Below are 12,430 nucleotides of genomic sequence, written 5' to 3'. Positions count from 1 at the left end.
CAAAATTAACAGTTGATTCGGGTTTGCGGGAGCAGGAGCCAAAACGCAAGGAATCTTGGATTCGAAGAGGGAAACTTTTTCTGTGGGCAGTAAATCAGCACGGAAAGATTGGAGGTGGGGAGGGAGGGGGAGCCCGGCCCCCGCACGCTGCAGCCGCTGGCAGGGGTGCGAGCGGGGGCCGCGGCCGGTCCCGGGGGGAGCTGCCCCAGCGCCGGGGCTCGGCTGCGGCCGCCGCCGTGGGTTTTGCTGCCGTTCTCTACCCGGCCTCCCGGCACCGAGCGCGGCGAGGTAGCGGCTGCGCTCGGGGGCGAGGCAGGCTGATGGAACGCCGCTCTCTCCGCGGACGGGCTCTTTTCTGCCTCCCCCCAGCAGAGCTTATCTTCTGGCACGTGCTGGTGCTGGTGGTGAGACAGGTCGAGCCGGGAGGTCCCAGGATTTCCCCGCTGGCACCTCCCGAAACGCGTGCGAGCTGCCAGCCCAGGAGAGCTTCCCCGGAGGGGTGGCAGGAGCCCGGACCCGGATCCGTACTGACTGGGGCAACATTCCCGCTGGCGTTTTCAGTCCTTCCTTCTGTCGGGTGTGAAGCAAATCTCAGCCGTGCCGCTGGGCCCGTGCGGTTGCAGCAGCCCCCCAGGCTGCCACCCGTTAGCGCGCGAGCCCCTGTTTACCCTGAAACCTCGTGGTTACCATCGAAATTGCTCGGGGCCTGAGCTTGCCATCCTTGCGGGAAGAGAAGGGGGGTCTCTTCGGGGTCTCGTCCCCCATCACCGAAGCCCCGAATGGCTGGGACTGGCAGGGGCTGCTGGAGGTTCTGGTGTGACCCTCTGCTCGGTTTTGAGTGTCCCCCGGGGATGGAGGCTCCACCCCGGGCCAGAGCCTGACCACCCTCACAGTACAAAAGCGTCTTCTCGTGTTCAGGTTGGATTTCAGGCGTGTTGATTTGTGCCCCCTGACAGCGGGCACCGCTGGGAAGATCCTGGCTCCCTCGTCTTCCCCCTCCTCCCGCATGTAGGTGTGAGCCCCCCACCGCCCCTTCCCAGCTCTGTGCAGGGGCAGGACGGGTCAGTCCTGCCTCCCCAGCCTCTCTAGGTGCAGAGCACGGGGAAAAGCGTCGGCAGGAAGGACCACCGGAGGCTGGGTTTGGTAAAGAAAACACCCTTCCATAAATCAGGGAGGCTGGGGGAGGGCACGGGGCAGCCTCTGCCTTCCCCCTCGCAGCCCGGGAGCGGGGGAAGCCAGCGAGCCCTTGCCCCCGCGGGGTCAGAGCAGGAGGGGACGGGAGCGCAGGGGGGACAGCCCGCTGCCTTCCCCGCCGCGCTGCACCCCGTCTCGAGGCGGGGCGGGGACGGGGTGCTCCTCCGCAGCACCCTTAGGCATGGGTGTGAGGGGGGGGGGGTGCAGGGGCGGCTGCCCCCCCCGCCTCGACTGCGTTGTTGTAGGTGCTTGTCCCTGGCACCGCAGGAGGGCTGGGGCGAGGACACTGAGTGAGGACACGGGGTGAGGACACGGGACAAGACGTGGAGTGAGGACACGGGGTGAGGACACGGGACAAGACGTGGGGTGAGGACACGGGACAAGACATGGGATGAGGACACGGGGCAAGGACATGGGGAAAGGACACGGGGTGAGGACACGGAACAAGACGTGGAGTGAGGACACAGGGTGAGGACACGGGACAAGACATGGGGTGAGGACACGGGGCAAGGACACGGGGAAAGGACACGGGGTGAGGACACGGAACAAGACGTGGAGTGAGGACACGGGGCAAGGACACGGGGTGAGGACATGGAGAAAGGACATGGGACAAGGACACGGGGTGAGGACACGGAGAAAGGACATGGAGCGAGGACACAGGGTGAGGAGATGGGGCGAGGACACGGGGTGAGGACATGGGACAAGGACACGGGGTGAGGACATGGAGAAAGGACATGGAGTGAGGACACGGAGAAAGGACATGGGACAAGGACACAGGGCAAGGACACAGGACAAGGACATGGAGCGAGGACACAGGGTGAGGAGATGGGGCGAGGACACGGGGTGAGGACACAGAGCGAGGACACAAGGCAAGGACATGGAGTGAGGACACAGGGTGATGACGTGGGGCAAGGACACGGGGTGAGGACACAGAGCGAGGACACGGAGTAAGGACATGGGGCGAGGATATGGGTGAGGACATGGAGAGAGGACATGGAGTGAGCACACAGCGTGAGGACATGGAGTGACACGTCTCTGTGCTCCTTGCAGGGAGCGGAGCCGCTGTCCTGCGGGGAAGGAGGATCCCTGGCAGAGCTGCCCGTGGGTGCCCAGCTCCCAGGCTCAGGCCGTGGCAGTGCCACCGCTGCCGAGCCGTTGGGAGCAAAGACCCCGGTCCGTCCACCCATCCCATCAGGAAGTGCTGGAATTCTCCAAGTCCCGCTTCCTCCCGGGGCAGGAGACCCCCCCAGATCCCCCAATACCCGTCGTAGCGGCAGGCTGACCCTCTGCAGCCCCGTGTGCCTTGTGCAGGCCAGGGGAGGGTCACAAATTTCTTCCGAATCGTGCTGCTCTGTGCCCTGCCTCGCAGACCGGCTCAGCCTCTGGGCAGGAGCAAAGATCTCCGAGACAAGCTGCGGCAGGAGCTCACGCTCCCGGGCTCGCGTTCCCTCGCCAGCCCTCGGGCGAGAGCCAGCCTTGCGCGCTGGAGGGAAACTGAGGCAGGTGGGGCTGATGGATCGCGTGGGAGGTCTTGGCTGCTTCAGGTGGCCTCCGAGCCCCGGGGCCCTGCTCTAAGCTCTTCCTTCTGGGATGTCCGTCCCAGCTGAGCACTAGAAGTGACCGGGATTCGGCCGAGGGAACTGGGCACCCGCGTGTCTCTGCCTGGTGGGACCCCTCGTGCGGGCTCCCCGTCCCTTGCCCCGGCCTGCCTCTGCTCCCCGCTCGCTCGCCCTCCTCCGTGGCTCCTGGCTGCTCCCGCAGCCCCTTCCCCATCCCGCTCACTCCAATTGGAGCTGACGTGCTCTATTTGTCAGAGATAAAAAATAGCGGAGGAGGAATGGAAAGACAGGAGGCACAGGAAAGCAGTTTGGTAGTTAGAGACAGAGGAACAGAATTAACGTGCAGTGGGGGATTTGGAGCGAACACTGCATGCATTGTAATCTGATAGGGGCAAGGGAAAAAAGAGAGACCGAGAGAGAGAGGCTGACCCCGAATCCCCGGGGGAGACGCGGGGAGAGCAGGAACGAGGAGAGAGTGAAGGATTCCAGAGGTGGACTGGCTTCCTCTTTCACCAGACAGACACAGGGGAGACGGGCAGGGAGCCAGCAGCGTACCTGCACTTCCCATCTGAGCCATTGACAGCTGGAGCTGCTTTGGGAGGGGGCCGGGGGGGGGGGCTGGCGGCGGGGAGGGGGCACGCAGGCCGCTGGCGGGGACGGGGAGCCCGGCACGGCACGAAGCGGCAGCGATCGGCGCAGCCGGGCGGCTGAATTACGGGATTTGAGGGGGGCGGGGGGGTGCAATGGGGGTCCCGGGGCTGCGGCACTGGCGGGGGGGGCTCGGGGCGGCACCTGCCCCGGCGCAGGGCGGGGAACGGGGCTGGGGAGTCCCAGCTGGCAAGCATTGGGCTGGGAGGGCAGGCAGCGGAGCGAGGCCAGGGGGAGGGTGGAAAAAAAGCTAACAGCAACTAAATCAGAGGAAGAAAGGCCTGCCGAGCCGTACCAGCGGGGTCACATGTGTTTCCTGGCAGGCTCGCAGGTGCTAAGCAGGGATGCAGGCAGGGAGCACCTTGTGATGGATCATGTGGTGAGCGCGGCAGCTCATTCCCCCCGAGCCTGGGGACAGGTAGTTGTGAGCGGGGGGGGGAACTCGCCTGGGCTGCAATTCTGCTGCCGTCGGTGTGGGACCCCCCCCGAAGTGCCCGCGGGGGGATGGCTCTGGGCCACCATGCCAGCCCACGGAGAGCCAGGGCTCCAGCTCCTGTCCCCAGATTCCGGGGCACTGATGGGGCAGATGAAATTCCGGGGCACTGATGGGGCAGATGAAATTCTGGAGCACTGATGGGGCAGATGAAATTCCGGGGCACTGATGGGGCAGATGAAATTCTGGAGCACTGATGGAGCAGATGAAATTCTGGAGCACTGTGGGGGAGATGAAATTCTGAGCACTGATGGGGCAGATGAAATTCTGGGGCACTGATGGGGCAGATGAAATTCTGGAGCACTGATGGGGCAGATGAAATTCCGGGGCACTGATGGGGCAGATGAAATTCTGGAGCACTGATGGAGCAGATGAAATTCTGGAGCACTGTGGGGGAGATGAAATTCTGAGCACTGATGGGGCAGATGAAATTCTGGGGCACTGATGGGGCAGATGAAATTCTGGAGCACTGATGGGGCAGGTGAAATTCTGAGCACTGATGGGGCAGATGAAATTCTGGAGCACTGATGGGGCAGGTGAAATTCTGAGCACTGATGGGGCAGATGAAATTCTGGAGCACTGATGGGGCAGATGAAATACTGGAGCACTGAGGGGCAGATGAAATTCCGGGGCACTGGTGGGGCAGATGAAATTCTGGGGCACTGAGGGGCAGATGAAATTCCGGGGCACTGGTGGGGCAGATGAAATTCTGGAGCACTGATGGGGCAGATGAAATTCTGGAGCACTGATGGGGCAGATGAAATTCTGGGGCACTGATGGGGCAGATGAAATTCCGGGGCACTGGTGGGGCAGATGAAATTCTGGAGCACTGATGGGGCAGATGAAATTCCAGGGCACTGGTGGGGCAGATGAAATTCCGGGGCACTGATGGGGCAGATGAAATTCCGGGGCACTGGGGGGGCAGATGCATTGAGCACATCCCAGAGCAAAGTGCCACCTCACTGACTACTTTCAGGTGCACACCCAGATCGGCAGTGGCTTTCCCTCCTCTCCCAGCCGCAGCTGCCCCCGTGCGCATCCAAAAACCGGCTCCTGAGGTACCAGTGGCCTCACGAGAGGGGGGTTACGGAGGCTCAGCCCCGCTCGCTCGGGCTGGGGGCCTCCAGCACGGTCACGTCGCTCCACGCAGGGCATGACAGCGAGGTGTGAGCCCAGGGGGGAACTTCATTAGAGGGTGCAGACCTTTGCCGTCGGTGGCCGCGGCGTGCCCTGGGGAAGGGTCCTGAGCCGTCCCTGCGCCTCGGCGTGCCCCAGCAGCCCTCCTGCACCCCCGGGGGGGGTGTCGGAATGGGAGAGCCCCTGCCGTTCCGCTGGCTTCGCTGCAGGAGAGGAGCAGCCCGGCGGGGAACTGTGATCGGCGGAGGGCCCCCCGCTCGCCGGAGCTCTGCCTGAAGCTGCGAACCCACAGGCAGTCGCCGCGTCGGCCGGGGCTGTTTGGCAGCGGGGCTGACCACACAGGAGAGCACCCCGGGCCGGCCTGGCAGCGGGGGCGGGGGGCACAGGAACGGCAGGATCGGGCCCACCAGCCTGGCTGGGCACGGTCCCCCTCCCCCAGCCATCTGCGGGTTCCTGCAGGATTAAGCGGAGGAAATCTGGAATTGGGTTACTCTCAATATTGAACCTGCCATTATGATGTTTTTTATTTTGTTCTGTTCCGATCGAATTGGATGCAGCCTCCTTTTTAGCCCTTAATGGCTTGGCTTTGAGAATTTCCTTCAAAATTACACCACTGGCTTCCTGTTTTTAGAGCTCCCCGGAGCCCCGCAGCCGGGTGGAATAGCTGGGGAAATTGATCCCCGGAGCTGAGCTGGAGCGTTTGAGTCCTGCCGTGCCTGTGGGTGTGTGTGGGCGTGTTTGGGCTTTCTTCTCTTTCTTTTTTTATCGTTTCACTCGCCCCCCCCCGGGGCTGAGGGCTGAGCCCTCGTAAACAGAGTTAGTTGCGTGCCTGCGCAAGGAGAAAATCCCACCCGACTGGCGAGTGGAGTCTGCGGCCGCGCTTCCCTCTTCTCACTGGGGCGCAGGGGGAGGATGGGGGAGGATGGAGGGCCGGTGGCCCAGGGAAGGGCCAGGTCCCCCCAGGCGTGGCTGCTCCCACCTCTGGAGCCATCCTTGCCTTGGCGAGACCCATCTCTTAATTCCTGCAGCCCGTCTGCGCGCAAACCCGCGCGCACTGGCAGGCTGCGGTCTCTCCGGAGGAGAGCAGACCTGCCTTCACCCCCAGCCCTGCCCTGCCGCCCGCGGGGGCTTCCCCCCCCCCCCCCGTGACCCCGGTCTCTCTCCTCACCCCCCGGCACCAGATTACTGCGTGGGGCTGTGGCCGAGCTCGGTGCAGCCGGGCCGGGCCGTATGCGTGACGCCGTGCCTCGCCTGCTCGCTGCGCTCAGGTTGCTGCACGGGTGACAGTGGGGCGTTTGTCCCTTCGGAGGCTCCCAGCACCCTTCCAGTAGCCCTGGGCTGGCTGGCTGCTCTCCCCGGGGTGGGCACGGCTGGGCTGCCCCCGCCAGCCCAGCCCCTGGCCCAGCCAGCCCCACGCACGGCACTGGGAACGTGCCGCTGGGTTGCTGGCGAGCGCTGGAGCCGCACCCGGCCCCGGCTGCTCTCGGAGCGTGCCAGCCGGCGCAGCGCTTTGGTTAGTCGCCATGTGCTTGCTGGAAAGCGTTTTTCCAGGCTGCGGATCTGTGTGGCTTTTCCCTGCGGACCTGTCAGCAGGTAGAAGACCGGTAAGCAGTTAACTGGGGATCTGGAAAGATGCTGGGGCAGAAAAGGCCAGTGGCACTGCCGCCCCAAAACATCCCAGCCCCCCAGGAGTGCTCCCAGCCCCCCAGGAGTGATCCCAGCCCCCCAGCAGTGCTCCCAGCCCCCCAGGAGTGATCCCAGCCCCCCAGCAGTGCTCCCAGCCCCCCAGGAGTGATCCCAGCTCCCCAGCAGTGCTCCCAGCCCCCCAGGAGTGATCCCAGCTCCTCAGCAGTGCTCCCAGCCCCCCAGGAGTTATCCCAGCCCCCCAGCAATGCTCCCAGCCCCCCCGCATTGCTCTCAGCTCCCCAGGAGTGATCCTGGCTCCCCAGTAGCATTCCCAGCATCTCAGCAGCATTCCCAACTCCTCAACAGTGATCCCAGCCCCCCCAGCAGCACCTCCAGCCCCCCAGGAGCACCCCCAGCCCCCCAGGAGCACCTCCAGCCCCCCAGCAGCACCCCCAGCAGCACCTCCAGCCTCACAGCAGCACCCCCAGCCCCCCAGCAGCACCCCCAGCCCTCCAGGAGCACCCCCAGCCCCCCGGGAGCAGTCCCAGCTGTAGGACAGCACGGCCTCCTGGTCCGTTGTTGGGGCAGCGACACCCCCCAGCCCCCCCCCCCCCCAGTGTCTCTGGGGCCGTTTTTTCCCTTTCTGGTAAACACAAGAGATGAACAGGTCGGACTTGAACCCAGCCAGGCTGGAGCATGTAGGGACGGGTGGCTTCTCCCCGGGGGGGCAGGTTTCTGAGTAGCAGCAGTACAGGAGCATTTGGGAAAAGCTCCCCAAGGGAGGTGTCATCTCCTTTTCCTTTGCCCGGAGAGTTCGTGGCATCTCCAGCCCCAGAGATATTCAAAGCCATCCCCAGCTGCCCTGACCCCTGCCCCTCGGCCGGGCTGGCTCTGCCCACCGTGCTCAGGAGCTAAAGCTCCGGGTGGGGATTTCTGTCACGGGGGGGCACCTGGGCCCCTTTTCACCTTTCCAGGAGTCGAGGAACATTTTCCTCACGCCTTGCTTTTCCCCGTGCTCGGTGGCAGCCGGCTGCAGCACCCCTTTGGCGTCTCAGCCGCGCTTTCATTTTCCTCTTTGGCTTCTGTGCCCGGGGAAGGGTTTGGGGGGGTTAAAGCGAGGGGAAAGGGTGCCCGGGGAAGGGTTTGGGGGTCAGGAGAGGGGAAAGGGTGCCCAGGGAATGGTTTGGGGGTCAGGAGAGGGGAAAGGGTGCCCAGGGAATGGTTTGGAGGGTTAAGGCGAGGGGAAAGGGTGCCCAGGGAAGGGTTTGGGGGGGTTAAGGCGAGGGGAAAGGGTGCCCAGGGAAGGGTTTGGGGGGTTAAAGCAAGGGGAAAGGGTGCCCAGGGAAGGGTTTGGGGGTCAGGAGAGGGGAAAGGGTGCCCAGGGAAGGGTTTGGGGGGTTAAGGCAAGGGGAAGGGGTGCCCAGGGAAGGGTTTGGGGGGTTAAAGCAAGGGGAAAGGGTGCCCAGGGAAGGGTTTGGGGGTCAGGAGAGGGGAAAGGGTGCCCAGGGAAGGGTTTGGGGGGTTAAGGCAAGGGGAAGGGGTGCCCAGGGAAGGGTTTGGGGGGTTAAGGCGAGGGGAAAGGGTGCCCAGGGAAGGGTTTGGGGGGTTAAAGCAAGGGGAAAGGGTGCCCAGGGAAGGGTTTGGGGGTGAGGAGAGGGGAAAGGGTGCCCAGGGAAGAGTTTGGGGGGGTTAAAGTGAGGGGAAAGGGTGCCCAGGGAAGGGTTTGGGGGTCAGGAGAGGTGCCCGAGCCCTCCTGGCCCTGCAGCTGGCCAGCCCCGCAGCTGGCCCTGGGACAGCTCTGTTTCCCAGCCGCCAGAAAGGTGTGTTTAAAGAGCCTTTTCCTTTCTTCTCTGAGACCTCTGTAAGGCTTTACTAGCTAACCTATAATTTTCACCTGCAGTATTTTAATAGCTTGCCAGCTGCACGTGTTGCCGAAGGGCAACGGGGAAGGGGCTGGGGGAGGGACGGGGAGCGGTGGCAGCCGTGCAGGGGCCTCCCGTCCCGGGTGTCAGCGGCACGGGGGGGGCACGGGGGTGCTGCCGGAGGGGCCCCCCTCGCCGCACAGCCGGGTCTGCGTTGGCCCAGAGCTCCCCTGCGGGGGGGAGTCACCGCTCACCCTCCGTGAACTCTCCTGCGGTTTAGCTCCGGCGTTTCGGCTCGGCTGCCGGGGGGGTGGGCAGCGTTTGGAGGGGTCTGGGAGGATGACGGGGGGGGGGGGGGGGGGGGGTACGTGGGGAGGGCAGGCAGGGACCCCTGGCCAGAGGCGACGGCCCCGGGCGATCATTTGGCTAAGGAGTATGAAAGTGCCGTAAAGCTGGCGGCGGGCCCGGGGTCTCTGCTGCTGCTGCTTTGGAGATCATCGCCGGGGCATCCCAGTCGCTCGGGGAAGGATGGGGGTCACGGAGGGTACGGCCGGGGGGGGGGGGGGGGGGGGGGCGGGTTCGAAGGATCCCGCAGCCGTCGCGGGCTGCTGCTGGTGCTGGGGTGTTTGGGGTCCGCGCCGGCTCGGGGCTACGGCCGGGATTTGGAGGGGTGCGAGGCCCGTGGGCGGTTGTGGCCTCAGCCTGCGCTGGGGGCCCGGCGGCGTTTGTTCCTGGTGGCACGAGGTGGAGCGACTTGCTGGGAAGCCTCGGCTCTTCACTGGCAGTAGTTTTGATGAGCATTTTCTGCCTGGAGGCGAAGAAGAGGTTCTTTAAATTGAGAGAGGGCAGATTTAGGTGAGATCTAAGGCAGAAATCCTTCCCTGTGCGGGGGGTGAGGCGCTGGCCCAGGGTGGCCAGAGCAGCTGTGGGTGCCCCCTCCCTGGAAGGGTTCAAGGCCAGGTTGGACGGGGCTGGGGGAAGGGGGCCCTGCCCGGGGCAGGGGGGTGGCACTGGATGATCTTCAAGGTCCCAGCCCAAACCAGCCTGCAATTCTGTGAGGTGGAGGGGAGCAGGCTGGTGCCTCCCAGCCTCAGCCCCGCGCGCCCTCGAGCCTGGGGGGCAGCGCCGGGGGGGGTCGGTGGGGGCCGGTCCCGGGGCAGCAGTCGCAGAGCGGTCCCACGTCAGGCTCAGTGGTTCCACTTCTTGCTTGTGAACTGGGAGCTCTGGGGCGGGCAGGCCCTTCGCTCTCTGCGTCGGGGATCTCCGCAAAGGCAGCTCTTGTCCCTTTGGAGCGCGGCTCAGGGGGGGCGGCGGTGGGTAGCACCGCAGGGGCTGGCTGTCAGCCCCCGAGCCCTCCGCTCCTTCCTCTGCCTCCGGCAGGAGCTGGGCCTTGCTGCCGGAGCTTACAGCACTGGGGCGCATCCCAGGCGCTGAAGGCAGGGCCTGGGCTGGGGCAGGAATTAAGAGGAGAGCTGCGGTGCCCGGAGCTGGCGGCGAGGGGCTCGCGGGAGCCTGCCAAGGCTCGCTGCCAGTCCCACGGGAGCCGGTGGCTGAGGGAGCTGCAGCCCGTCTCCCCATCCTCCCCGAGCCAACGGCGCGTCCTGGACGTGGGCAGACGTGCGGATCCTGGAGCTACCTGTGACTTCACAGAGCAAGTATGTGGTGGAAAATTGCTCTGCACCCGGGCAGGCCCTATCACACAGCTGAGAGCAATTGCCGCACGGCTCTCTGCGGACGGCCGCCCGTCCCCCCGGCGCCAGCCGGCGAGCGGAAACAGCCTCCCGAGCCGGGAATGCTTTTTTGCTGGACCTGGGAGCTTTCGCCTCTTGCAGGGCAGTGCGTGGGTCTGGCGAGGGGCAGGGAGCTGAGCACCTGCACCGGGGAAGGGGACTTGGCCGCTGCCTCCACCCCGGGGACACAACCCGTCCGCGCTTGGCTTCGCGCAGAGCCCGGTGCTGCCGGCAGCACAGCTGGCGAGCGCTGGTAAAGCAGGGGGGGAGGGAAGCTGCACCTCCGGCAGCTGTACCTGTGCAAGCACGGCCCTTCCTGACCAGCCCCGGAGCTTTTTCCCCGCTCCACCCGGACGGAGCAGCGCCCGCGCTCGGCCCGTGGTGGCTGAGCCCTGCGGCGACGAGCCGGGAGAGGAACGCGTGGCTGGAAGAGGCCCCGCGGGATCCGGTGGCAGCGTCTCGGAGCTGCTGCCTGCCAAGGTATGCACGCCGTCTGCCAGGGCACCGCTGCTCAAGCCCTCCTCTTCGGCTGCCCGCGCCCGAAACCGGGGCCCTTCTGCACCCACGTCGGTGCTGAGCGGCAGCTCGGCGGCGCAGGGGCCCTGCCGAGCGCCAGCACCGTTCCGCACGCGAAGGCAAAGTGCACTGCCTTGCCGTGGTTTTATTTGCTCGAGCACCGAGCCCCTGTCCCTGCGTGACCGCAGCAGCAGCTTCACCGTGGGTGGGGACAGGTTGGCAGCATCCCTTGGAATTGGTGAAGCACCATTTAAGTGTTGAGTGTTACGACCTCATCTGCAGGACTCGAAAGGACTCCACTGAATCGAACTTTTCCTCCCCAACGCCTACAAATTTCATTTCAATGGTCACATCACTGCCTGTGCATGCCTCTGAGCCCTGCCTGAGAGGCAGGGAGCCTTTCCAAACCTCTTTCTCCAGCTTCGAAACCACTAATATTGAAATTAAAAATATAAAAATTTCCATCTCCGTAAAGCGGAGTGCATCCAAATCCTTCCATGAAACCCCTGCACCGGCCTCCCTGCAGGTGAAGCACCGGACCTGTCAAACCAGCAGCCCCACGCTCGGGCCGCCCGGGGCCTCGGAACCCTTCGGCGTGGAGCAAACGGCCTCTTCCCGCTCCGATGGTGCTGGGGGAGCGCGGCTGAGCCGTTCTGCCGCTCGGCCGCCCTGGCACGAGCTGCCACTGAGGTTCCTGCGGCCGAGGGCCGTGCAGCGCAGCGAGGGAACCCCCCCTGCACCTCCCGGCCGGGGAGCCAGCGCACCCCGTGCCTTGCAGGACAACCTGGGGGACGCTGTCCCCCCCAGCCCAGGGCTCACCAGAGGCAGAGGTCCGTATTTCCCGAGCTCCGCTGGACCGGTGTGTTTGGAAGGAGGAGCTATGGATGATCACGCCCTGGTTTCCCGGTGCTGAGCCTCCCTGAGTCCTGTTGCTCCCCTCTCGCCTTCCCTTCTGCAGAACATGCCCCTCCGAGACCCACTCGCGGCCCTCGAAATTCATCCCAGGCAAATTACAAAAGCTGTTGGTTATCTTCGGGGAGTGCCCGCGGCCGGCGTGGAGCAACCCTGGCTCCCAGGGGACTGGGCTCTCCGGGGCTCGTGGCGGTCCCCCTCTGTGAGAGACAATGTCCCACGCACAGCTGGGGACAAGGCGCGGGGGTCCCCGGGGGCTCGGGCCACCGGCTGCCACCTCTTTGACCTTGGCTGAGCTCGCCGGGCAGCGGCCGGCTCCGTGCTGTGCGGGGGGCGGAGATGCTTCCTGGCACATTTGAGCCAGCAAGGGTGCTCTAGCAAGGGGTGGGCCGTGGTCTGCGGGCTCCCCGTGCGCCCCGGGGTCTCCTCCGCGTCTGCGAGGGTCTGTTCCCCCGCCGCAGCACACGGAGCCCGCCGCCCCGGTGCCCCGCGCTGCCTCCCTTCCTCCTCCTCTTTCCTCTCCAGCTCTCTCACTGCATCCTCCCCCAGCCCCGCTCCCTCCTTTGGGCATCCCCCGGGGAGCCCCGCTCTTGGGGCCAGAGCCCCCCGGGTCCCTCAGGGGCTGTCCGGGTGCCGCTGGCAGGCCGGGGTGAATCCGGCACGCGGGGTGGGTGGCTCGTGTCCCCCGCAGAGCCCCGAGCCCCCGGCCCGCCGGGACCCCACACTTGAGCAGCCGTTCGGCCCCGGGGCTCA

The 12,430-nt window shown here is 65.4% G+C and overlaps 1 protein-coding gene across 1 annotated transcript in view; it reads left to right on the top strand.

Annotated features, from left to right (window-relative positions):
- The window catches only part of BOP1 (BOP1 ribosomal biogenesis factor), a 62,835-nt gene that overhangs the window by 27,703 nt on the left and 22,702 nt on the right, over nucleotides 1-12,430 (top strand). The gene's annotated exons all lie outside the window — the stretch shown is intronic.

This window comes from Tyto alba, unplaced genomic scaffold (assembly GCF_018691265.1).
Source record: "Tyto alba isolate M040663 unplaced genomic scaffold, T.alba_DEE_v4.0 Super-Scaffold_9, whole genome shotgun sequence".
Lineage (NCBI taxonomy): Eukaryota > Metazoa > Chordata > Aves > Strigiformes > Tytonidae > Tyto > Tyto alba.
The sequence above is the reverse complement of the archived record's forward strand: the minus strand, read 5'-3'. Positions and strand labels throughout refer to the sequence as shown.